Source organism: Lissotriton vulgaris, chromosome 1_2, assembly GCF_964263255.1.
Source record: "Lissotriton vulgaris chromosome 1_2, aLisVul1.2, whole genome shotgun sequence".
Taxonomy (NCBI): domain Eukaryota; kingdom Metazoa; phylum Chordata; class Amphibia; order Caudata; family Salamandridae; genus Lissotriton; species Lissotriton vulgaris.
Window position 1 is genome coordinate 366,074,143 of NC_141686.1, and position 25,093 is coordinate 366,099,235.

The 25,093-nt window shown below is 45.4% G+C and overlaps 1 pseudogene across 1 annotated transcript in view; it reads right to left on the reverse strand.

Annotated features, from left to right (window-relative positions):
- The window catches only part of LOC147736895 (uncharacterized), a 133,185-nt pseudogene that overhangs the window by 41,512 nt on the left and 66,580 nt on the right, over positions 1 to 25,093 (reverse strand). The window contains exons 2-3 of the transcript XR_015307517.1: positions 17,491 to 17,599; positions 3,725 to 3,855 (exon numbers count right to left, since the gene is read on the reverse strand). The product of XR_015307517.1 is annotated as an uncharacterized LOC147736895 (transcript). The remainder of the gene's footprint in view (positions 1 to 3,724; positions 3,856 to 17,490; positions 17,600 to 25,093) is intronic.

Genomic DNA, 25,093 nt, shown 5'->3' on the forward strand with positions numbered 1-25,093 from the left:
ATGAGCTGACACTTTTAGCAAGTCATATGCACATAAAGAGATGCAATACGTTGAATCCAGCCACGTTATTGCCGATTTCAGTAGAGACAGATGTTGTTGAACAGCATGATTGCTTTCTCAGGACAGAGGAAGAAACAAAAGGGAGAATAGATCTTAGGGACACTCCTCTTGTGAAATGTGATGGTACCTTATGGATGGATCTTCACGAGTGGGACTTAGTCCGTCTGAAATAGTGTTTGGTCGCCCGGCCAACATATGGGGAGTGCCGAGGCCGACAAAATTCAGCGAGATTGAACACCCTGTACTGCTTGATTACTTGTATGATCTGACGGCTAAATTGCGTGTTTTACACCAACAGGTTCACAATACTTTGCCTCAGGCTTCTGAAGATCCAGGACATGTCATCGATCCTGGCTCGTGGGTGCTGATCAAGAATTTTCAGCGGACAAAGAACGATCAGCCCCGTTGGATCGGCCCCTATTTAGTCCTGTTATCAACGAGATCCGCAGTACGAGTTCAAGGAAAAAAGAACTGGATCCACTGCGTACACTGTAGGAGGGTCCCTTTGCCTCTGCCGTACGACCAGTGGGTCCAGGAGGGTATTGCTGACTCTGAGACTGAGACTGTGCCTCCTCGTTTTCTGCCTTTCAGCGATGCACGTTTAATGGGGACAAGTTCTGAGCGTGAAAGCGACGATCTTCTACAAGAAGCTGTGCCATCGTCAGTTCGATTGGACACTACTGAGCCTGACCTGTTGTTTAGTGATGAGACATTACCAGAGAAAAGCCGCTATAATTTGAGGTCGAGAACTATGGACAAATAAATAAAAATTCCTTTTCTTTGTAATTTTTAAAAGTGCAGCTCTCTCATCTGAGAAACTATTTTGATTTTTGTTTTTCGAACCACCATCCGATTTCAGCTGTAGGGTCGCGGCGTCAAGTCTTTGGAGTGCAAGCCGAAGACACAAGGTCGACGGTTCTGGTTGGTCCTTGGGAGTTCCCAGGACTGATAGGCGCATTCCTTAGCACGGAACACCCTACCTCCGCGAGCAGCAAGGTTAGAGGATGGAGTTTTTTGAGATGGAGAGACCTGCCAAAAAGATGAATTTTAGAGCCAAAATGTGTACAATGATGACTAGAAAGCGTTTTCTGATATTATGTCTTTTTATGTTGTTTAGCATATGAAGTTTTTAATAGGATATGTTTTATTCTCTTTTCAAGTGACGTTTGCACCCACTACACAGCCCATACCTTCTTCTACTGTTTCCTCACATTCTTTTCACCCTCTGCCTGAACATGAGTCCGTTAGAAGATTAGAGTTTGTCAATAACTCCTTCGTTCAGCTTCTGCACCAACACCAATTAGTAGTGAACACAACTAACTGTTGGGTGTGTGGTCTTATGCCTCATACTACTGATAAAGGTATTCCTTACCTAGTCCTGCCATTCAGCTACAATGGTTCTGTGTGGGCATACAGAACGATGTTCATCTATGCTCGTGAAGTCCACCCCCTACGTTCTGTGAAAGACAATCCAAAGAATAGTGCTCTAGTTAAGGGTATAGTAGACATGATTAGAGGAGCTACTTCCTATGAAACTATCCCGAGAGATGAGACACTAGCGTATATTGGATGGAACGTAACCGGATATGGAGTTAGTCTGAGTGAGAACCAGCGAGCGAAAAGATCCTCTCCGATTTGGATCGTACCCCATCAGGGTCATCTATGTCTGCAAGGTAATGGCAAGAATCCGAGAGCTCAGCTAGGGAAGAGTATCTGCAATGAGACGTATGTTTTTGCGTCCCAGACTTCCCCTTTGTTTCTAGCAGCTTAGGGTACCTATTTTGTCTGTTACGATAGAGCGTACACATGGTTGCCCCCTGATTTCTCGGGCACATGTTTTGTATCGTTCCTGTTGCCTCCCACCTATACAGCTGTGGCAGATTACCACAAGACGAGAATTGTTAGAGGTGTCTTCAGTAAGGAAGATACTGCAGGACAAGAATTAGAAGATTTTTTGAAGGGTTTTCTGCCGTTTTGGGGACCTATGGTTAACAGCAGGAACATATGACAGTTGAAAAGAGTGGTTGAGTCCACCGTAGTTGAAACTGCTGGTGCCCTTAGTAACTTGACTGCTGAGCTCCAGTCGGATCGTCTTATCACTCTCCAGAACAGGGTTGCGTTAGACGTCATACTTGCAGATCGAGGTGGGGTATGTAAAGTGATCCAATCAAGTTGCTGTGTTTTCATTCCAGACAATGCTCCGACAGTGTACCAGGCCATTTCGAAACTGCATAAGATCTCCGAATCTATACACGTGGATAAAGGAGATTGGTCGTTGATGGGGTAGTTTTGGGAACTGTTATCCGCATGGGGATGGAAGATTCTGATGGTCATTGGGATGATCTTAGCCATCCTTTTCCTGTTCTGTCTCTGTGTACAGCGTGCTCCTGCTATATGTGGCCTCTGTGCTACATCGTGTGTAAGGAAACCTGTATTGAGAGATGTGCTAAGTAAAAGGATGATGCTACAGCAACATCTTAATGATTTTATGAATATAGACCTGGACTCAGATTAGCGTGAGTGTAGGTTATTGCCTATGTAAGGGCAAAAGGAGGGTCTGAGGTTCCGTGAATTCCGGATCCGTTTCATAAATATCATCGTATCATGACGATTTTGGTATCAGCAGACCGAAAATGGCGAGTATAACATATACAAGTGTTTTCGTCATGTTCGAGTGACGAGATCACCATGAAATCAGAGATTCCGTTCTGAACCCTCGGGTTCCATTTTGTGCACGGCAGCCATTTTGTGGTTGCCCTCACATAGGCCGATGACTAAGCCCGGACGAGTCTTTGGGACACGTACACCTTTAGCTGACTTCTGTGTGACCTGGGCAAGCTGACTCCGTTGCCCGAAGCCAAACCTGTTGGGCCAGTTCCTTTCCCAGGAGCCGATCGAGATTGAGGATCAAGGCACAAGACACCATAAACCCTTTATTGCACACAACTATGTCTTATCTTACTCACACCTGTCTCTGCTCCTTTCTTTATGGCCTCTTTTACGATGAGGAGGTGCCCGTTTTTATTAGGGGTCCGTCCGATTTATCTGATGGAGAGTGTTGGGCCTTGCCGGGTAATTGATGGTGCTGGACAATGAAATGTGGGTTCGTCATGCAATGCTTTTGTCGTGTACACATGGGATTGGTTTACTGTAAATAAGGAATGTTTGCCTGAAGCACAATATTTGGTATAAAAGGAGTGACTTGCTTTGTAAAGTTGAGCAGTCTCCTACAAATATACAGCCACTGTACTTCGTGGACCCCTGTTACTGGTTGCAGCCAATAAATTTTATCTTTGACGTCACCAAGAAGTTGCTGCGTTTCTGTAATTCTGAGACAGGTGAATCCGGAGATTTCGGGTGTGTCCCCTGGCACCGCTGGGTTCTAAATAACCCGGTTCTCCAAGTGCTCCCCTTGGGTTAACACGCAGTTCAGTAAAACCAGTATGCAACATTCATGTTTTTAGGCACAGCGAGATTAAGTGATTGGACATGGAAACAAACATCAGTCCGGGTTTTGCCTCTGACAAACAAGGCAAACTGAGAAGGGGTAATGGATATTGCTAGGAGTTACCAATGCTGTGTACATTATGGGGCGAGCAGTGGACAAATATAAAACTTCTCCCTGTGTAAAATGCTGCTCTCAGGCTAACTTTTTCTCCCTTACCTTTCAGGCAGTAATGCGGTGGACGAAGAAGGACATCAGGTAAGGGAGCTAAATGCAATACCAGCTTATATCTGCTTTTCTTTTTGAAGATGTATTCCTTGGAAACTATTAATCCTGAATGCCTTCTCCACCTGTGATGAACAACAGACAAGAATCCCTTTTCCTTATTTTGTACGGAGAGAATCTCAATAAGATCTATAATTGTACAACTACTCTATTTGTAACCAACTTATTAGGTGTAGCGTGGAGTCAGAAACAGATTAACAAAGTTACATCCATACAATTACAAATTATGGTCAGCAAAGGTCTAATAAGAGCAGAGAAGCAGAAGGATAGATTGTATCTCTTATTTTATTTATCAAACACTCTATTATCTTTTTGAATTATATTAATAAAAACATCATCATATTTATTAAAACAACACAATACATCATAAAACAATTCATATTATGTATACACTGAGTTTATACTAGCAGCTGTTTTAAAAAGATGAAAGGAACTCCATGTAGCTACAGCGAGGAGGAACACCTAGCCACGTGCAGATTCTGCTAATGCACATTACACAGACACAAATGAGTGTGTTCTATGCTGCTGAGCTTACAATGGCACATGCAATATATGCATACTGGTGAGTAGAGCTCAATGTCTGCCGAGCTTATAGTAAGGGTGTCCAGTTTACATTAAAACACATCATGTAGGTACCAATATCCTGCAACTTACCAGACGTTCTACGTGAGAGAGGGAGGTCTCAAGGACTCCAAAATATAAACAAGAAAAAAAGCGCTCGCACGGCAGCAGGGGGAGGGATTCACTCGCAGGAGCGATAATTGCGACCAGATGGGCCACGCGCTCCCGCGAGTGAATATCCTGACGTGCACGCGTTGCCATTGAAGGCAATGGAACGCGTGCACGTGCTTGTCTGAAAAGCCTTAGTGCTCGGAAAAGGTCTTTATGCTTTGCAACGCATGCGCGTTGCGAAGGCCGAGACCTAAAAACGAGTGGAAGATTAAATGCCAGCTCTGTGTGTGCAGCCAACCCTGAAGGGATAATTAGCGCCAAAGAGAAACTATACTTTAAAAGCAAAGTGTGCAGTCAAGTGTGAAGAGACAATCATCTTACAAGCGTGAAGGCGAAAGAAGCTTTATTTAAAGATACGCAAAGCCTAAGACATGTGTGGCTCAGCATGAATTAATTGTAAATGGAAGCTGAGTAAGCGTTGAATTGAAAACAATCTTTGTCTTCAATGCGAGTTTAGCAGCGCCTGTGTTTCGAAGCCGTTAATTGAAAAGTAAACATGCAGCCAAGTCAAGTGAAGGAATCGAATTAGGCAACTCTTGTATTTCAGCTCGTGCAGTGGAGCCTGAAGGGAAGAGAGCTGTTAATTGAAAGTAAACACCGTGTGTGTCTTAACTCGTGCAGTGGAGCCAGAAGGGAAGAGAGCTGTTAATTGAAAGTAAACACCGTGTGTGTCTTAACTCGTGCAACGGTGCCTGAAGGGAAGAGAGCTGTTAATTGAAAGTAAACACCGTGTGTGTCTTAACTCGTGCAGTGGAGCCAGAAGGGAAGAGAGCTGTTAATTGAAAGTAAACACCGTGTGTGTCTTAACTCGTGCAGTGGAGCCAGAAGGGAAGAGAGCTGTTAATTGAAAAGTAAACATGCAGCCAAGTCAAGTGAAGGAATCGAATTAGGCAACTCTTGTATTTCAGCTCGTGCAGTGGAGCCTGAAGGGAAGAGAGCTGTTAGTTGAAAGTAAACACTGTGTGTGTCTTAACTCGTGCAGTGGAGCCTGAAGGGAAGAGAGCTGTTAGTTGAAAGTAAACACCGTGTGTGTCTTAACTCGTGCAGTGGAGCCTGAAGGGAAGAGAGCTGTTAATTGAAAGTAAACACTGTGTGTGTCTTAACTCGTGCAGCGGAGCCTGAAGGGAAGAGAGCTGTTAATTGAAAGTAAACACCGTGTGTGTCTTAACTCGTGCAACGGTGCCTGAAGGGAAGAGAGCTGTTAATTGAAAGTAAACACCGTGTGTGTCTTAACTCGTGCAGTGGAGCCAGAAGGGAAGAGAGCTGTTAATTGAAAGTAAACACCGTGTGTGTCTTAACTCGTGCAGCGGAGCCTGAAGGGAAGAGAGCTGTTAATTGAAAGTAAACACCGTGTGTGTCTTAACTAGTGCAGCGGAGCCTGAAGGGAAGATAGCTGTTAATTGAAAGTAAACACCGTGTGTGTCTTAACTCGTGCAGCGGAGCCTGAAGGGAAGAGAGCTGTTAGTTGAAAGTAAACACCGTGTGTGTCTTAACTCGTGCAACGGTGCCTGAAGGGAAGAGAGCTGTTAATTGAAAGTAAACACTGTGTGTGTCTTAACTAGTGCAGCGGAGCCTGAAGGGAAGAGAGCTGTTAATTGAAAGTAAACCCCGTGTGTGTCTTAACTCGTGCAGCGGAGCCTGAAGGGAAGAGAGCTGTTAATTGAAAGTAAACACCGTGTGTGTCTTAACTAGTGCAGCGGAGCCTGAAGGGAAGAGAGCTGTTAATTGAAAGTAAACACCGTGTGTGTCTTAACTCTTGCAGCGGAGCCTGAAGGGAAGAGAGCTGTTAATTGAAAGTAAACACCGTGTGTGTCTTAACTCGTGCAGTGGAGCCTGAAGGGAAGAGAGCTGTTAATTGAAAGTAAACACCGTGTGTGTCTTAACTAGTGCAGCGGAGCCTGAAGGGAAGAGAGCTGTTAATTGAAAGTAAACACCGTGTGTGTCTTAACTCGTGCAGTGGAGCCTGAAGGGAAGAGAGCTGTTAATTGAAAGTAAACACTGTGTGTGTCTTAACTCGTGCAGCGGAGCCTGAAGGTAAGAGAGCTGTTAATTGAAAGTAAACACCGTGTGTGTCTTAACTCGTGCAACGGTGCCTTAAGGGAAGAGAGCTGTTAATTGAAAGTAAACACCGTGTGTGTCTTAACTCGTGCAGTGGAGCCAGAAGGGAAGAGAGCTGTTAATTGAAAGTAAACACCGTGTGTGTCTTAACTTGTGCAGCGGAGCCTGAAGGGAAGAGAGCTGTTAATTGAAAGTAAACACCGTGTGTGTCTTAACTAGTGCAGCGGAGCCTGAAGGGAAGATAGCTGTTAATTGAAAGTAAACACCGTGTGTGTCTTAACTCGTGCAGCGGAGCCTGAAGGGAAGAGAGCTGTTAGTTGAAAGTAAACACCGTGTGTGTCTTAACTCGTGCAACGGTGCCTGAAGGGAAGAGAGCTGTTAATTGAAAGTAAACACTGTGTGTGTCTTAACTAGTGCAGCGGAGCCTGAAGGGAAGAGAGCTGTTAATTGAAAGTAAACACCGTGTGTGTCTTAACTCGTGCAGCGGAGCCTGAAGGGAAGAGAGCTGTTAATTGAAAGTAAACACCGTGTGTGTCTTAACTAGTGCAGCGGAGCCTGAAGGGAAGAGAGCTGTTAATTGAAAGTAAACACCGTGTGTGTCTTAACTCTTGCAGCGGAGCCTGAAGGGAAGAGAGCTGTTAATTGAAAGTAAACACCGTGTGTGTCTTAACTCGTGCAGTGGAGCCTGAAGGGAAGAGAGCTGTTAATTGAAAGTAAACACCGTGTGTGTCTTAACTAGTGCAGCGGAGCCTGAAGGGAAGAGAGCTGTTAATTGAAAGTAAACACCGTGTGTGTCTTAACTCTTGCAGCGGAGCCTGAAGGGAAGAGAGCTGTTAATTGAAAGTAAACACCGTGTGTGTCTTAACTCGTGCAGTGGAGCCTGAAGGGAAGAGAGCTGTTAGTTGAAAGTAAACACCATGTGTGTCTAACTCGTGCAGCCGAGCGTGAAGAGATTTAAGCTCTTAATTGAGTGTAAACACACAATCACAATAAATTTGGTACAAAGGAATATTTACCGATCTGCACATGAGAGCCCTGCGCAGTGAATGCTAGACTGGGAGAGTATTGGCAGCAATGACATCCCGTTTGTGAATAGCGTCAGTGAGATCTTGGAGCCAGGTTTTGTGATTATTGGTACAGTTTAAAGGGACAGTACACCAGGAGCCAACATGAAACTGTGATTATTGGTTTAATAGTTTTAAAAGAACAATACACCACATAACTGAAACCAACAATATATAACAACTACTTGAAGGAACTGTTATTCAATAAGACAACGGTGACTACTTTAATTATTTTAATTTCTTATGTTTACTTGAACAACCTTGTATATATTTATGTATATATACCGACAGCGATATATATACATACATATTAATACAGTTCAAGCAAGTATTATAAAATAAATAGAGCCCTTAACTCTTAAATTTTGGTGTGTCTGCCAGCATGGATTCATCATCTGTGACAGCTCCACCAAAGTTTTTACAAAACCCTGGGGAACCCATAATGCCCTGGGAGGTTTGGCTTGAGTCTTTTGAGACCTATCTAGAGGCAATAGGTGACGAAGATGTTGTATCATCCCGCAAAGTAGCACTGTTAAAGCACAATTTAGGGGTTGAGGGTAGAAAGGTGTTAAAAACATTACCTGTCCGAGTTAGAGCAGATTCCACCAACCAAGCAGATGAAGAATCTAATGAAAGTGAGGGAACAGGAACTAGCAATTTTGATGAATATGTAGAGATAGTAAAAGCTCTAGAAGAGAATTTTGGTAAAATAATCAACATTGTAGTTGAAAGACACAAGTTTTTCTCTAGAGCAGAACAATCTGGAGAATCAGTTGAGCAGTATATATCGGTACTGAGGTTCCGTGACGATTGTAAGTGGTGTTTACGACTCGTACGAATATGGTCGAGTCTGGTATCTATGAACCGCAAATGACGAGTTCAGTGGATGTGCGCAGTTTCGCTGTGCTAACCTAAGCCGTTCGTTCGTTACGTGGGTTTTTTCATCTGAACCCACGGGTTCCATCTTAGATATAGCATCCATTTTGTTTCTTGCCCTCAAGTAGCCAGCGAACGGACGCCTGTCCGCTTCGCGACCCTGGGATTCCCAAGACTCTTACGGAAGACACATGTTCTTTGAAATTGTCTTTATGACGAGGGGGATGATACTGTAAGGCAGATGGCCCCGCTCGAGGCTCATCCTGCCGTGCCGGACTATTGTCTCAGCCGTGCATCTCATTAGGCACGTCCCTTTGATGCCTGTAGCTCGTGTTTCCTAATACCTCCCCTTTTACACCCTTTCCGATCTCCCCACTGTATCTGCCTTCCTCTACACCTGTTCTTGTTCCTTCTTCGATCTGTTTTACTGCCGATTGGAATGTACTAATGGTGGGAAGATGGGTTTTTACAGTTGGGAACCGCCAAATGTTTCCGCACTTATGCCCCGGACCTTAGATGTATCAAAGTGACCAAAGCGACCCCTCTCGGGGATAATGATGGGAACCAAGTTGTAAACCTTTGTGTACCATGTTGTCCTATGGGTAAATTGTGTATAAAAGGAGCGATCCACAGTAGCAAATTGAAGCAGTCTCCCCAAGTTGCACGTGTTGTACTTGTCGTGACTTCTGTGTTCCCTGCAGTAAATAAACCTCGAATCTTTGACGCCGAAGGAAGTGTCCCGTGTCTCTGTCACTTGTACGCCGGAACAGGTAACCCACGAAGGTTTCAGGTGTTGTCCCCTGGCACCGCTGGGTCTTAAATAACCCAGTCCTTCAGTACTTAGAAGACTTGCATCAATATGCAAATTTAAAGATCTAACATAAGATATAATAAGAGATCAATTTATTAATAGAACGAATAATACCAAAATACAGGAAAAACTCTTAGACTTAACAGATCCCTCTTTAAAAAAATCCATAGAGGTAGCAAAAAGCCTGGAGAACACTTCTAAGTATGTTAAGGAACTCAATTCAAATCAAGTTAAAGATAAGGGGAATCAGACCAAAGTGTGTGCTATTGAAAAGAAAAAAGATAGCAAGCAGGCAAGCGGCAAATTTGTTAAAAGTGTGCCTCAAGTTAATAAGAACTCCCAACCTAGATATAATCACGCTTGTTATAGATGTGGTAGCACCAGGCATACAGCAATTTCTGATAAGTGTATAGCACTCAAAGAGAAGTGTTATAAGTGTAAACGAATTGGGAATTTTGCTCGCATGTGCAAAACCAGTATATTCAACAAATGGAGGCGTACTGTACATACGGGTTATCAAAAAGGTCCACCTCAGACTGAGTTACTGTGTGTCCAGATGTTCTTGGAATACACAGTATGTGCTAAAATACCCCTCACACACCAAAAGGGCCCTTGGTGTCATGCTTCATCATCGTGGTCTTCCCGCCCCGCTGCGGGACGGGGCGTGCTACGACAAGCGACTACGCTGGAACACCTTACTTTTGTGGATGCTATGTGAGTGTATTGGAGTGAGTGTCAGTAGGGTCAGGGGTGATATAAAGAGTGATGTTAAAATAATACCTGGCCTTGTGGTAGAAACATTTTTTAATAGTCACAGGCTGGTATAGTTAAAAAGAGTGGATCGGAGAGATAAAGCTAGTTACTGGGTTTACTCTCCTGTGCGGGTCAACATGTTTCAGGGCGCTATGCCCCTTCGTCAGGACCGGGGTCAGATCCCCCTGTCACTCACTAATGTTTTACCACAAGATAGTGTATGTACAATGGTGTGAGATAAATCTATCAATGTGTGGCGATATAAAATTTATATCAACAGTTTCCTAGCTCTATCAGACTTCCTGATGTAATAAGCCTGAAAAACAAGAGCACGTGATTACTAATGCGCGTATCCCATTGCGCTTGGTTAATATCACTTGTAAGAGATAAAAGGGAAACACACATAGAGACATATGGTACTCTGAGTCCCTAAAAAAGGAAAACGCTCCACACATATGGAACAGGGTGAGTCCTGTACATACTACAGTGAGACACACAAACATTTACACACATACAATAGGTTGGTTACTTTTGATCCCAGATGCAATGGTATAGAAAAATACATACTGAGAAATGATGGAGTCAGTGCCCCATGAGCCAGAACTGGACAAGGGTTAGTTAGAGGGTCCAACTGCAGAAGGTGAAAAAAAGGAAAACAATGCTAGTCCCCCTGTTTAAATTTGTTACTCTAATGTACCAACAGTACTACCACAGCGGTGTGTTCCTCCCGGCTATGCCGTACTTACTCAACCCAATACAGGCTTCGCATCCTCCCTCGTCCGTGGCTTCCGCGATATGGAATGCCGTGGTCGGGCGGACCTTATATAGTAGGCTAATTGGTTAATTAGGTAGGTTTAATAGGTAAGTGGTGTGTTCTAGTGGTAGTCTTTTAGGTGTATGTAAAAACCGGAACGGCCATCTTGGAGAGGGGAAAGTACCCCGTGTGTGACTGGACCTGACTGCGTACATCGTTAATGCAGTCCCGGACCCGCTGGTAGGTGCGGTATTGTGAGCCGGCTATCGTTCTAAAGGGAAGTACTGAAAGGTCTGAAACACCGAAAGTGAACCCAGGAGGCCGAAGTCAGCCGTGAGTGTGCGCATGCACGGTACTGCGTGAATCATCGCATCTCCGCGCATTCGCCGTGCACACAATCCCTTGATCTCTTTATCCAAACACGCTAGATAGGCGTGTGTCCCATCAGGGCTGTTAGTTGGATCTGTATTACAGTAAATTACAGGGTACAGATAGAAAAACGTCACAGATATGAGATGTAATACGAGGCTGTTTGGTGGTACACCATCAAAGATATGTTATTCATGTTAGTGGGTCAGATGAACAGGATGTACTTGGTTATTTAGATGCCCAAATGGGACCAAGGTATTTCATCATTGAGCCCTGTTTCATGAGTGCCCAGTCGGTGCACCCAACGCTGTTCCTTTTCCAACAAGTTTTTATCGCTCTTGAATGACTCAATTACTGCCCATTTTAAGTCATGAATGCTGTGCCCCATTGTCAAGTAGTGTGTGGCCATTCTGGTGGTGGTCTTTTTGCACCGCACGTTGGTGCGATGTTCACCCATGCGTATCTTCACTGGCCTTGTGGTCATCCACACATACTCTTTCTTGCACGGGCATGTTATTAAATAGACCACATTACGGCTGTTGCAGTTGGTAAAGGAACGTTGTTCCCACATTGATTGGTTTGAGAAGGTGATAGAGCGGCTTTTTTGAGTATACTGACATGACACACAGGAACCACAAGGGTGGTGTCCATTCACCTCTGCTAGTTTTGGGGGGTCATTATTGATGATGTTTCTCGGTCTCGTGTGGACCACTATGTCCTTAGGATTCTTTCCTCTTCTATGTGAAAACATCGGTTTCAGAAAATCAAGTTTCCCACAATTGAGCACCTTCCAATGTTTATTCACAATTTTTGTGATTTTGTCAGAGTTAGTATTATACGTAGTAACACAGATGGGGCGCAGATCAGGTTCTTTTGCCACGGTTGGTTCCAACAAAGCCTCTCTGTTATTGTTTCTGGCTCTTTTCAAGCCATTCCTCACAATAGGTGGGGGTAGTTTCTGTGCACTAGTTTGCGTTCTAGATCAGCTGCTTGTGTTTTGAAATCCACAACGTTGGTGCAGTTCTGCTGTAGTCGGAGGAACTGTCCATAAGGTAGGTTGTCGCATAGGTGCCGCGGATGGAAACTGCTGTACAATAACAGGCTGTTCTTCGCGTTTGGCTTGAAATGGGTGTTAGTCTGTAATTTACCCTCACTGGGGTAGATATTCAGATCAAGAAATATAAGGTTCTCCTTAGAAGTTGTATGTGTAAATTTTAAGAACCTGTCTTGTTGGTTCAACCAGGCCATGAAATGGTTAACTGAGTCTTGGTCCCCCCTCCAGATGACCAGTACATCGTCGATGTACCGTTTCCATGTCACCACGTGGTCCCGGTAGGGGTTTTGTTCGCTGAGGATTTTTGTTGTCTCTAAGTGGTGCACGTACAGGCCTGCCAGACTAGGGGCGCAGGTGCTCCCCATGCTCGTGCCGTGTTTTTGTAGATAGTACGTGTCTTCGTACATAAAGAAATTCTTTTTTAAAGCCAAAGAGATACATTCAAGGACCACCTGCCTTGATAGATTTATCTCACACCATTGTACATACACTATCTTGTGGTAAAACATTAGTGAGTGACAGGGGGAACTGACCCCGGTCCTGATGAAGGGGCATAGCACCCCGAAACATGTTGACCCACACAGGAGAGTAAGCCCAGTAACTAGCTTTATCTCTCCGATCCTCTCTTTTTAACTATACCAGCCTGTGACTATTAAAAAAAAAATTCTACCACAAGGCCAGGTATTATTTTAACATCACTCTTTATATCACCCCTGACCCTACTGACACTCACTCCAATACACTCACATAGCACCCACAAAAGTAAGGTGCTCCAGCGTAGTCGCTTGTCGTAGCACGCCCCGTCCCGCAGCGGGGCGGGAAGACCCCGATGATGAAGCATGACACCAAGGGCCCTTTTGGTGTGTGAGGGGTATTTTAACACATACTGTGTATTCCAAGAACATCTGGACACACAGTAACTCAGTCTGAGGTGGACCTTTTTGATAACCCGTACTTACAGGAGAGGAGTATGCGCCCACCTAGGTGCCGTTGAGCACCACCTCTTCATTCCCCCTTTTTGATACTATTTACGGTGTACTGGACATGCCATACAAGAGGACAGTGAAGAGTAGTTCTCTGATGAAAGGGAAATGGTAGAAGTGTGTGTGATCTATGATGATGAAATTAATGAAATTCGTGAAGGATACAACCCTCCTAAGTGTATGCTGGGCATCAATGGTACTAAAATCCTAGTGTGAGCGGATTCGTGCTATCCATACACGATCATAGACAAGGATGCATGGATAAAAATTGGTAAATGCAAGCTGAATTCCCCAGACATTGAACCTGTGGGTTGTTGTGGGGTCGTTACCCTTGATAGGTTTTTTTTAATTGCAAACTATCTTACAAGAATATGGAAGCAACTAGCAAAGTCTATGTAGTAGAAAATGGAAGAACCTTGCTAGGGTGGCGCGAACAAAAAATGTTAGGGATGAAATTGGATCCGAATCATCCTGATCAAGTGCTAGTAACAGAGAATTCAGAGAAAGAAATGTGAAGTTTAAAATATCCTAGGTTATTTAGAAGTGAACTAGGGTGCTTAACCAAATTTGAGCATCGCATTGCCCTTAAACCAAATTACATTCCATGTGTGCACAAGGCAAGGAATGTCCTGTTTGCACTGAGAGAAAAATTAAAGAAGGAACTGCAGAGGTTGTGCGAGGCACAATTGATTGAACCAATCGAATCATCAGAGTGGCTTAGTCCCATAGTTTTAGCATGCAAATTGGATGGAAATTTGCGCATGTGCATCGACTTAAGAGACCTCAATCGTAACATCTTAGTCGATCGCTATCCTCTGCCACATATTAATGAGATGGTGTCCTCAGTTACCAATGCAGCGTATTTTTCTTTAATAGACCTCTCGAGTGCATATCACCAAGTGCGTCTACACCCTGCATCGAAGCACCTCACATCGTTCATAACACCAGAGGGGGCGTTTAGATTTGTGCGGATGCCATTCGGACTGGCGTCTGCCTCTGCTGAATTCCAGAGAGTAATGTGCAAAATATTGGAGAAATCACACAAAGTCCTAGTATTTCAAGATAATGTGTTGGTGTGGGGTGAGAACAAGGAGGAACATGACATGATTTTAGATCAAACGCTTAACAAATTGCAGAATGCAGGATTAACAGTAGTAATGGACAAGTGCAAGTTTGGAGTCGAAGAAATTGAATATTTAGGGCACACATTATCAAAAACGAGAGTTCAACCAAAGAAAAAATTATTGAATGCCATCGCTAATGCACCGTCTCCCCAAGACAAGGAACAAATACGCTCGTTTCTTGGGTTGGCGGAATTTTATTCGAAATTTTTTCAGCATTTTGCTGATAAAGTACATGTCTTAAGAGTATAAATGAAAAAAGGGAATACATTTGCATGGACGGACGAGTGTCAGAAAGCATTTGAAACGATAAAGGAACAGATTTTGAAGGCTGTGGCTTTAAGACCCATTAATCCATTAGATCTTAGCATTGTAGTAGTGGATGCAAGCGCCTATGGTTTGGGGGCAGTACTTATGCAGAAACACCTGAGTCAAGAGCGGGTAGTGGCATTTGCGTCACGTACATTGAAGGGTGCAGAGTCAACATATTCAGTCATCAAAAAGGAAGCCCTTGCACCTTGGTGGGGCGTTGATCACTTCAAGAATTACGTTGGGAGAATTTCAAGGTCAGATCGGACCACAGACCGCTCATTGATATTTTTACAACTAAGGGCGCAGGGAAAGCCACACCCAGGATAGCCAAGTGGTTGTATAGACTACAAGGATATGATTTTACTTTGAATTATATGTCAGGTATACACAACATTAATGCTGATTGTCTGTCAAGGCTACCGTTACAGTGTGTAGGTGATGATGATGATATTGGTGACGAGTATGTGCTGGCCAGTGTCTCTGAGTCATGCAATGGAGTCATCACGGAAAGTAAGTGGAAGGCTGCAGTGGAGGAGAATGCCATTCTAGTGGAACTCATGCAACATCTTAGTGTGCCTACTAATTCCAGTGTGGATTTGAGAAACAAAATTGGCAAATATTGGACGGTTTGGTCAGAGTTATCTGTTGAAGACAAAATTATCCGCAGAGATGGTAGATTGGTAGGACCAAGCAGTTTACGTGCCAGATTACTTGAGTTGTTGCATGAAGGGCATAATGAAATGTCGTGGATGAAGAGAAGAGCAAGGATGACATTTTGGTGGCCGGGTTTGGACAAAGATGTAGAGGGATGTGTACTGGATTGCCTGGAGTGCTTGTGTAGTGACAAGTCCCATCGGGTTGAGGAGTCTCCTATTGTTCCTACCAAATTTCCTGATAAACCGTGGGAAAGAGTAGCGATGGATATTTGTGGGCCATTTAGTTCAAAAGGTATAATGAATAAGTTTGCACTTGTGATGATAGATAATCACTCTAAATGGCCTGAGGTGGCTTTTTCTGAGAGATTAAGGGATATAATGTTATGGATCACATTGTCTTTGCAGTGGCTAAATATCTAGGTGCAATGTGGTCCTTGAGAAGACAGTGCCTTAAGGCTGGTCACTGAATTTTACTGTAGCAAAAATGTGATGCCTTGTACCGATTTTTTATGGACTTCGATGGACCTTGGAATGTTTTAAATGTTTTAATGTTTTAACAGTTTTTAAGAAATGGTTCTTCATATCTTTTATGGTGATAAATTACCGAAATAAAGATTTATGAAATGATAAAAAAATGAAATGATATAATGTTATTGAATTTTGCAATCAAATTTTCCGCTGAGAAGGGTGTCCAAACACACTTGTCACTGATAATGGACCACAATTCACGGCGGAAGTGTTTGAAAGGTATTTATCCAAGATGGGTATCGTACACCACACCACAGCAGTCTACAATCCTAGGGAGAATGGATTAGTCGAGAGGTTTAACTGAGTGTTGAAGGATTGTGTTTAGTTTTGTGTGAGCAGTGCGGGTGATTGCAGGGAAGCCGTGAAGGAGATGTTATGGAGCTATAGGTCTGCACTCCATTCGGTCACCAAGGAAACTCCTTTCATGCTTTTAAAGGGAACGCAGGCAGGTACCAGAGTGTCTACAGCGTGGATGCTTAAAGAAAGTACATATTGCATAGACAAGAAGGGTTTGATGGACAGGGTTCGTGAACATCAAGACAAATACACTAAGAGACATAATGACAAATTAAAAAGGGAAAGAAGAGAGTTCACTGTTGGTGATTAGGTAAGAACTAAGGTATTCACCACCCATGGGTCTCTAATGTCAAAGTGGTAAAAACCTAAAAGCATTGTCAGGATGAAGGGAAGTAATGTATGGTTGTCGGATGGAAAGAAATGGAATGTTCGTAGTGTCACAGTGTGCAATTCTGCGGAGAGACTTATTTTGATAGGAAAACCAGAAGGCACAACATCAAGTGGGAAAAATGAAAAAGTGCCTGCAATAAACAGTGCCACGCATTAAGAAACGTCCAAACTGGCAAGATGGTTATGAATGTTAGTAGTTTATTCAGTGTACATTTATTCATAGATAGGTGTACAATATGTTACATTGTTTACTATCCATTTTTCATGCATTCATTAGTTAAATGTTATCTTTGAAAACAAGTGTAATTTTGTATATACATTGTTTATTAAATTTAAGAAGGGGAGATGTGTTGTATCCCAGCATCCTTATTGTGGATGTAACCTAGTGATGGTTACCATGCCATCTTAGAATGTTCTGAGGAGCTGCTCAGAGGATGAAGGCAGTTGATGCAGATGCAGACATGCCTAGGGACTGCTCCATGTAACTTAAATAAATACTTATTTATCCAAATCTACATGTCTACTTTGTAATACCCCTTACGCACAACAGCAATCTAACGGAAGACATCAAGAAATGCAATGAATGGATCACTACATGCACCGACACCCTGGACACCCTCAAGCATAGCAGCAACCTAACAGAAGACATCAAGAACTGCAATGAATGGATCACCACATGCACCGACACCCTGGACCCCCTCAAGCACACCAGCAACCTAACGGAAGACATCAAGAACTGCAATGAATGTATCACCACCTGCACCAACACCCTGGACCCTCCAAGCACAGCAGCAACCTAACGGAAGACCTCAAGAAATTCAATGAATGGATCACCACCTGCACCAACACCCTGGGCCCCCTTGTAGCAGGGATTCCGCTCCTACACAGCACTGTACACAAGAGAGGTAGAACCTTAGTGAATTAGGGTGTGCCAAAACTCACCTTAGGGTCCAACATCCCCTTAGCAAACTAGCATCAGTGTCTCATTGGCTCTTCTCCAATAGCAAAAATACCAATGATTAGACAACCCGGAACAGGCGACTTAGGGTACCTTAGGAGTTGTGGAAAACAAGAACACTCTTTTGTCACAAGTAAACATACTATTAGCAACAAGGTTGTCAGCATAGTTATTACTCCATAAAATACAAAGGGAGAAAGCACATTATAATGCAATGTGTTAACAGGTCTGAATTATACCTATATTTCGCCCTTGCTAGTAGATTATTTTATATCTATAAAAGGTCTCATAGGCTTACATGGACGGACCCATACCTCAGGTATCAGCAGAAGTGGATCACATTGAGTTCTGCACAAGCTCCCAGCTTGCGAATGTTCTCCAAGTGTGTGTGATCATGCCTGCACAGTGCATTATTAAACACGCCAGTATCAGGGCTGGCCGCAGCTGCATGTGTGTTATGTCTAGAACGTGTGCTGATCATTCTGAACAACAGACACGGTGTTCAAGACGACCTTGACTGTCGCGGCACTAACTGTACAGACTAAACTCATGAGACTATGTGGATGTACATAAAAACAAGTTATTCTTGTGTGTAGTGAAAATACTCATACTTCTCTAAACAATAGCGCCATTGCGTGCCATGTGCAAAGCAAAGCAGAAAAGGAAAAAGTGGCATTTAAACTTCTAATAAGCCATGCTAACTTAACATCGTTTATAATGCAAAGCTCAACCCCATGATACCCTCAATGATACCAACAACCTAACGGAAGACTTCAAGAACTACAATGAATGGATCACCACCTGCCCGGAAACCCTGGACCCCCTCAAGAATACCAACAACCTAACGGAAGACATCAAGAACTGCAATGATGGATCACCGCCTGCACCGACACCCTGGACCCCCTCACGCGCATCAGCAACCTAAAGGAAGACATCAAGTATTGCAATGAATGGATCACCACCTGCACCAACCCCCTGGACCTCCTCAAGCACAGCAGCAACCTAACGGAAGACATCAAGAACTTCAATGAATGGATCTCCACCTGCACCGACACCCTGGACCCCCTCAAGCACAGCAGCAACCTAACGGAAGACACCAAGAACTGCAATGAATGGATCACCAGCGGCACTGACACCCTGGAACCTCTCAAGCACAGCAACAACCTAGCGGAAGACATCAAGAACTTTAATGAATAGATCACCACCTGCACTGACACCCTGGACTCCCTCAAGCAAACCAGTAGCAACCTAACGGAAGACATCAAGAACTACAATGAATGGATCACCACCAGCACCAACACCATGGACCCCCTCACGCAGAGTAGCAACCTAACGCAAGACATCAAGAACTGCTATGAATGGATCACCACCCACAGCAACACCCTGGCCCCCTCAAGCATACCAGGAGCAATCTAACGGAAGACACCAAGAACTGCAATGAATGGATCTCCACCTGCACCGACACCCTGCACCCCCACACGCACAGACACAACCTAACGGAAGACATCAAGATCTACAATGAATGCATCACCACCTCCACCAACATCCTGGACCCCCTCACGCAGAGCAGCAACCTAATAGAAGACATCAAATAAGTCATTGAATGGATCACCACCTGCACCGACACCCTGGACCCCTCACACACAGCAGCAACCTAACGGAAGACATCAAGAACTGCTATGAATGGATGACCACCCGCAGCAACACCCTGGCCCTCTCAAGCATACCAGCAGCAACCTAATAGAAGACATCAAGAACTTCAATGAATGGATCACCACCTGCAGTGACACCCTGGACCCCTTCATGCACAGCAGCAATTTAACGGAAGACATCAAGAACTTCAATGAATGGATCACCACCTGTACCTACTCCCTGGACCCCTCAAGCACAGCAGCAACCTAACAGAAGACATCAAGAACTGCAATGAATAGATCACCTCCTGCACCGACACCCTGGACACCCTCACACACAGCAGCAACCTAACGGAAGACATCAAGAACTGCTAGGAATGGATGACCACCCGCAGCAACACCCTGGCCCTCTCAAGCATACCAGCAGCAACCTAATGGAAGACATCAAGAACTACAATGAATGGATCACCACCTGCACCGACACCCTGGACCCCGCAAGCACAGCAGCAACCTAATGGAAGACATCAGGAACTACAATAAATGGATCACCACCTGCACCGGCACCCTGGACCCCCTCAAGCACAGCAGCAACCTAACACAAGACTTCGAGAACTTCAATGAATGGATCACCACCTGCACCGCCACCCTGGACCCCTTAATGCACAGCAGCAACCTAACGGAAGACATCAAGAACTGCAATAAATGGATCATCACTTGCACCGACACCCTGGACCCCCTCACGCACATCAGTAACCTAACGGAAGACATCAAGTACTACAATGAATGGATCACCACCTGCCCCGACACCCTGGACCCCTTCAAGCACAGCAGCAACCTAATGGAAGACATCAAGAACTGCAATGAATGGATTACCACCAGCACCGAAAACCTGGACCCCCTCAAGCATAGCAGCAACCTAAGGGAAGACATTAATAACTGCAATGAATGGATCACCACCTGCACTGACACCCTAGCCCCCTCAAGCACAGCAGCAACCTAAAGGAAGACTTCAAGAACTGCAATGAATGGATCACCACCTGCACCGACACCCTGGACCCCCCAAGCAAATCAACAGCAACCTAACGGAAGACATCAAGAACTGCAATACATGGATCACCACTTGCACCGACACCCTGGACCCCCTCACGCACATCAGTAACCTAACGGTGGACATCAAGAACTACAATGAATGGATCACCACCTGCACCGACACCCTAGACCCCTTCAAGCACAGCAGCAACCTAATGGAAGACATCAAGAACTTCAATGAATTGATCACCACCTGCACCAACACCCTGGACCCCTCAAGCAAAGAAGCAAACTAACGGAAGACATCATGAACTGCAAGGAATGGATCACCACCTGCATCAACACTCTGGACACCCTCAAGCACAGCAGCAACCTAACAGAAGACATCAAGAACTGCAATGAATGATCACCACCTGCACCGACAACCTGGACCCCCTCAAGAACAGCAGCAACCTAAGGGAAGACGTTAATAACTGCAATGAATGGATCACCACCTGCACTGACACCCTGGACCTCCTCACGCACAGCAGCAACCTAACGGAAGACATCAAGAAATGCAATGAATGGATCACTACCTGCACCGACACCGTGGACCCCCTCAAGCTTAGCTGCAACCTAACGGAAGACATGAAGAACTTCAATGAATGGATGACCACCTGCACCGATACCCTAGCACCCTCAAGCACAGCAGCAACCTAAAGGAAGACATCAAGAACTGCAATGAATGGATCACCACCTGCACCGACACCCTGGACCCCCCAAGTAAATCAACAGCAACCTAACGGAAGACATCAAGAACTGCAATAAATGGATCACCACTTGCACCGACACCCTGGACTCCCTTACGCACATCAGTAACCTAACGGAAGACATCAAGAACTACAATGAATGGATCACCACCTGCAACAACACCTGTGGCCCCCTCAAGGATACCAGCAACATAACGGAAGACACTAAGAACTGCAATGAACGGATCAACACCTGCACCAACACCCTGGACCCCCTAACGCACAGCAGCAACCTAACGGAAGATATCAAGAGCTTCAATGAATGGATCACCACGTGCCCAAACACCCTGGATCCCCTCACGCACAGCAGCAACCTAACAGAATACATGAAAAACTGCAATGAATGGATCACCACCTGCATCGACACCCTGGACACCCTCAAGCACAGCAGCAACCTAACAGAAGACATCAAGAACTTCAATGAATGGATCTCCACCTGCACCGACACCCTGGACCCCCTAACGCACAGCAGCAACCTAACGGAAGACATCAAGAAATGCAATGAATGGATGACCACCTGCACCGACACCCTAGCCCCCTCAAGCACAGCAGCAATCTAAAGAAAGACATCAAGAACTGCAATGAATGGATCATCTTTTGCACCGACACCCTGGACCCCTTCAAGCACAGCAGCAACCTAACGGAAGACATCAACAGCTTCAATGAATCGATCACCACCTGCACCAACACCCTGGACCCCTCAAGCACAGCAGCAACCTAATGGAAGACATCAAGAACTGCAATGAATGGATCACCACCTGCACCGACAACTTGGACCCCTTCAAGCATAGCAGCAACCTAAGGGAAGACATTAATAACTGCAATGAATGGATCACCACCTGCACCGACATCCTAGCCCCCTCAAGCACAGCAGCAACCTAAAGGAAGACATCAAGAACTGCAATGAATGGATCACCACCTGCACCGACACCCTGGACCCCCCAAGCAAATCAACAGCAACCTAACGGAAGACATCAAGAACTGCAATAAATGGATCACCACTTGCACTGACACACCCTGGACCCCTCCAGAACAGCAGTAACCTAACGGAAGACATCAAGAACTTCTATGAATGGATCACCACCTGCACCAACACCCTGGACTCCTCAAGCACAGCAGCAAACTAACGGAAGACATCAAGAACTGCAATGAATCGATCACCACCTGCATCGACACCCTGGACACACTCAAGTACAGCAGCAACCTAACGGAAGACATCAAGAACTGCAATGAATGGATCACCACCTGCACCGACACCCTGGACCCCCCAAGCAAATCAACAGCAACCTAACGGAAGACATCAAGAACTGCAATAAATGGATCACCACTTGCACTGACACACCCTGGACCCCTCAAGAACAGCAGTAACCTAACGGAAGACATCAAGAACTTCTATGAATGGATCACCACCTGCACCAACACCCTGGACTACTCAAGCACAGCAGCAAACTAACGGAAGACATCAAGAACTGCAATGAATGGATCACCACCTGCATCGACACCCTGGACACACTCAAGCACAGCAGCAACCTAACGGAAGACATCAAGAACTGCAATGAATGATCACCACCTGCACCGACAACCTGTCCCCCCTCAAGAACAGCAGCAACCTAAGGGAAGACGTTAATAACTGCAATGAATGGATCACCACCTGCACCGACACCCTGGACCCCCTCACGCACAGCAGCAACCTAACGGAAGACATCAAGAAATGCAATGAATGGATCACCACCTGCACCGACACCCTGGACCCCGCAAGCACAGCAGCAACCTAATGGAAGACATCAAGAACTACAATAAATGGATCACCACCTGCACCGGCACCCAGGACCCCCTCAAGCACAGCAGCAACCTAACGGAATACATGAAGAACTGCAATGAATGGATCACCACCTGCATCGACACCCTGGACACACTCAAGTACAGCAGCAACCTAACGGAAGACATCAAGAACTGCAATGAATGGATCACCACCTGCACCGACACCCTGGACCCCCCAAGCAAATCAACAGCAACCTAACGGAAGACATCAAGAACTGCAATAAATGGATCACCACTTGCACTGACACACCCTGGACCCCTCAAGAACAGCAGTAACCTAACGGAAGACATCAAGAACTTCTATGAATGGATCACCACCTGCACCAACACCCTGGACTACTCAAGCACAGCAGCAACCTAACGGAAGACATCAAGAACTGCAATGAATGATCACCACCTGCACCGACAACCTGGACCCCCTCAAGAACAGCAGCAACCTAAGGGAAGACGTTAATAACTGCAATGAATGGATCACCACCTGCACTGACACCCTGGACCCCCCCCCCCACGCACAGCAGCAACCTAACGGAAGACATCAAGAAATGCAATGAATGGATGACCACCTGCACCGACACCCTGGACCCCCTCAAGCATAGCTGCAACCTAACGGAAGACATGAAGAACTTCAATGAATGGATGACCACCTGCACCGATACCCTAGCCTCCTCAAGCACAGCAGCAAAATAAAGGAAGACATCAAGAACTGCAATGAATGGATCACCACCTGCACCGACACCCTGGACCCCTCAAGTAAATCAACAGCAACCTAACGGAAGACATCAAGAACTTCAATAAATGGATCACCACCTGCACCGACACCCTGGACCCCCTCACGCACAGCAGCAACCTAACGGAAGACATCAAGAAATGCAATGAATGGATCACCACCTGCACCGACACCCTGGACCCCGCAAGCACAGCAGCAACCTAATGGAAGACATCAAGAACTACAATAAATGGATCACCACCTGCACCGGCACCCTGGACCCCGCAAGCACAGCAGCAACCTAACACAAGACTTCGAGAACTTCAATGAATGGATCACCACCTGCACCGTCACCCTGGACCCCTTAATGCACAGCAGCAACCTAACGGAAGACATCAAGAACTGCAATAAATGGATCATCACTTGCACCGACACCCTGGACCCCCTCACGCACATCAGTAACCTAACGGAAGACATCAAGAACTACAATGAATGGATCACCACCTGCCCCGACACCCTGGACCCCTTCAAGCACAGCAGCAACCTAATGGAAGACATCAAGAACTGCAATGAATGGATCACCACCAGCACCGAAAACCTGGACCCCCTCAAGCATAGCAGCAACCTAAGGGAAGACATTAATAACTGCAATGAATGGATCACCACCTGCACTGACACCCTAGCCCCCTCAAGCACAGCAGCAACCTAAAGGAAGACATCAAGAACTGCAATGAATGGATCACCACCTGCACCGACACCCTGGACCCCCCAAGCAAATCAACAGCAACCTAACGGAAGACATCAAGAACTGCAATACATGGATCACCACTTGCACCGACACCCTGGACCCCCTCACGCACATCAGTAACCTAACGGAGGACATCAAGAACTACAATGAATGGATCACCACCTGCACCGACACCCTGGACCCCTTCAAGCACAGCAGCAACCTAATGGAAGACATCAAGAACTTCAATGAATTGATCACCACCTGCACTAACACCCTGGACCCCTCAAGCAAAGAAGCAAACTAACGGAAGACATCATGAACTGCAAGGAATGGATCACCACCTGCATCAACACTCTGGACACCCTCAAGCACAGCAGCAACCTAACAGAAGACATCAAGAACTGCAATGAATGATCACCACCTGCACCGACAACCTGGACCCCCTCAAGAACAGCAGCAACCTAAGGGAAGACGTTAATAACTGCAATGAATGGATCACCACCTGCACTGACACCCTGGACCTCCTCACGCACAGCAGCAACCTAACGGAAGACATCAAGAAATGCAATGAATGGATCACTACCTGCACCGACACCGTGGACCCCCTCAAGCTTAGCTGCAACCTAACGGAAGACATGAAGAACTTCAATGAATGGATGACCACCTGAACCGATACCCTTAGCACCCTCAAGCACAGCAGCAACCTAAAGGAAGACATCAAGAACTGCAATGAATGGATCACCACCTGCACCGACACCCTGGACCCCCCAAGTAAATCAACAGCAACCTAACGGAAGACATCAAGAACTGCAATAAATGGATCACCACTTGCACCGACACCCTGGACTCCCTCATGCACTTCAGTAACCTAACGGAAGACAT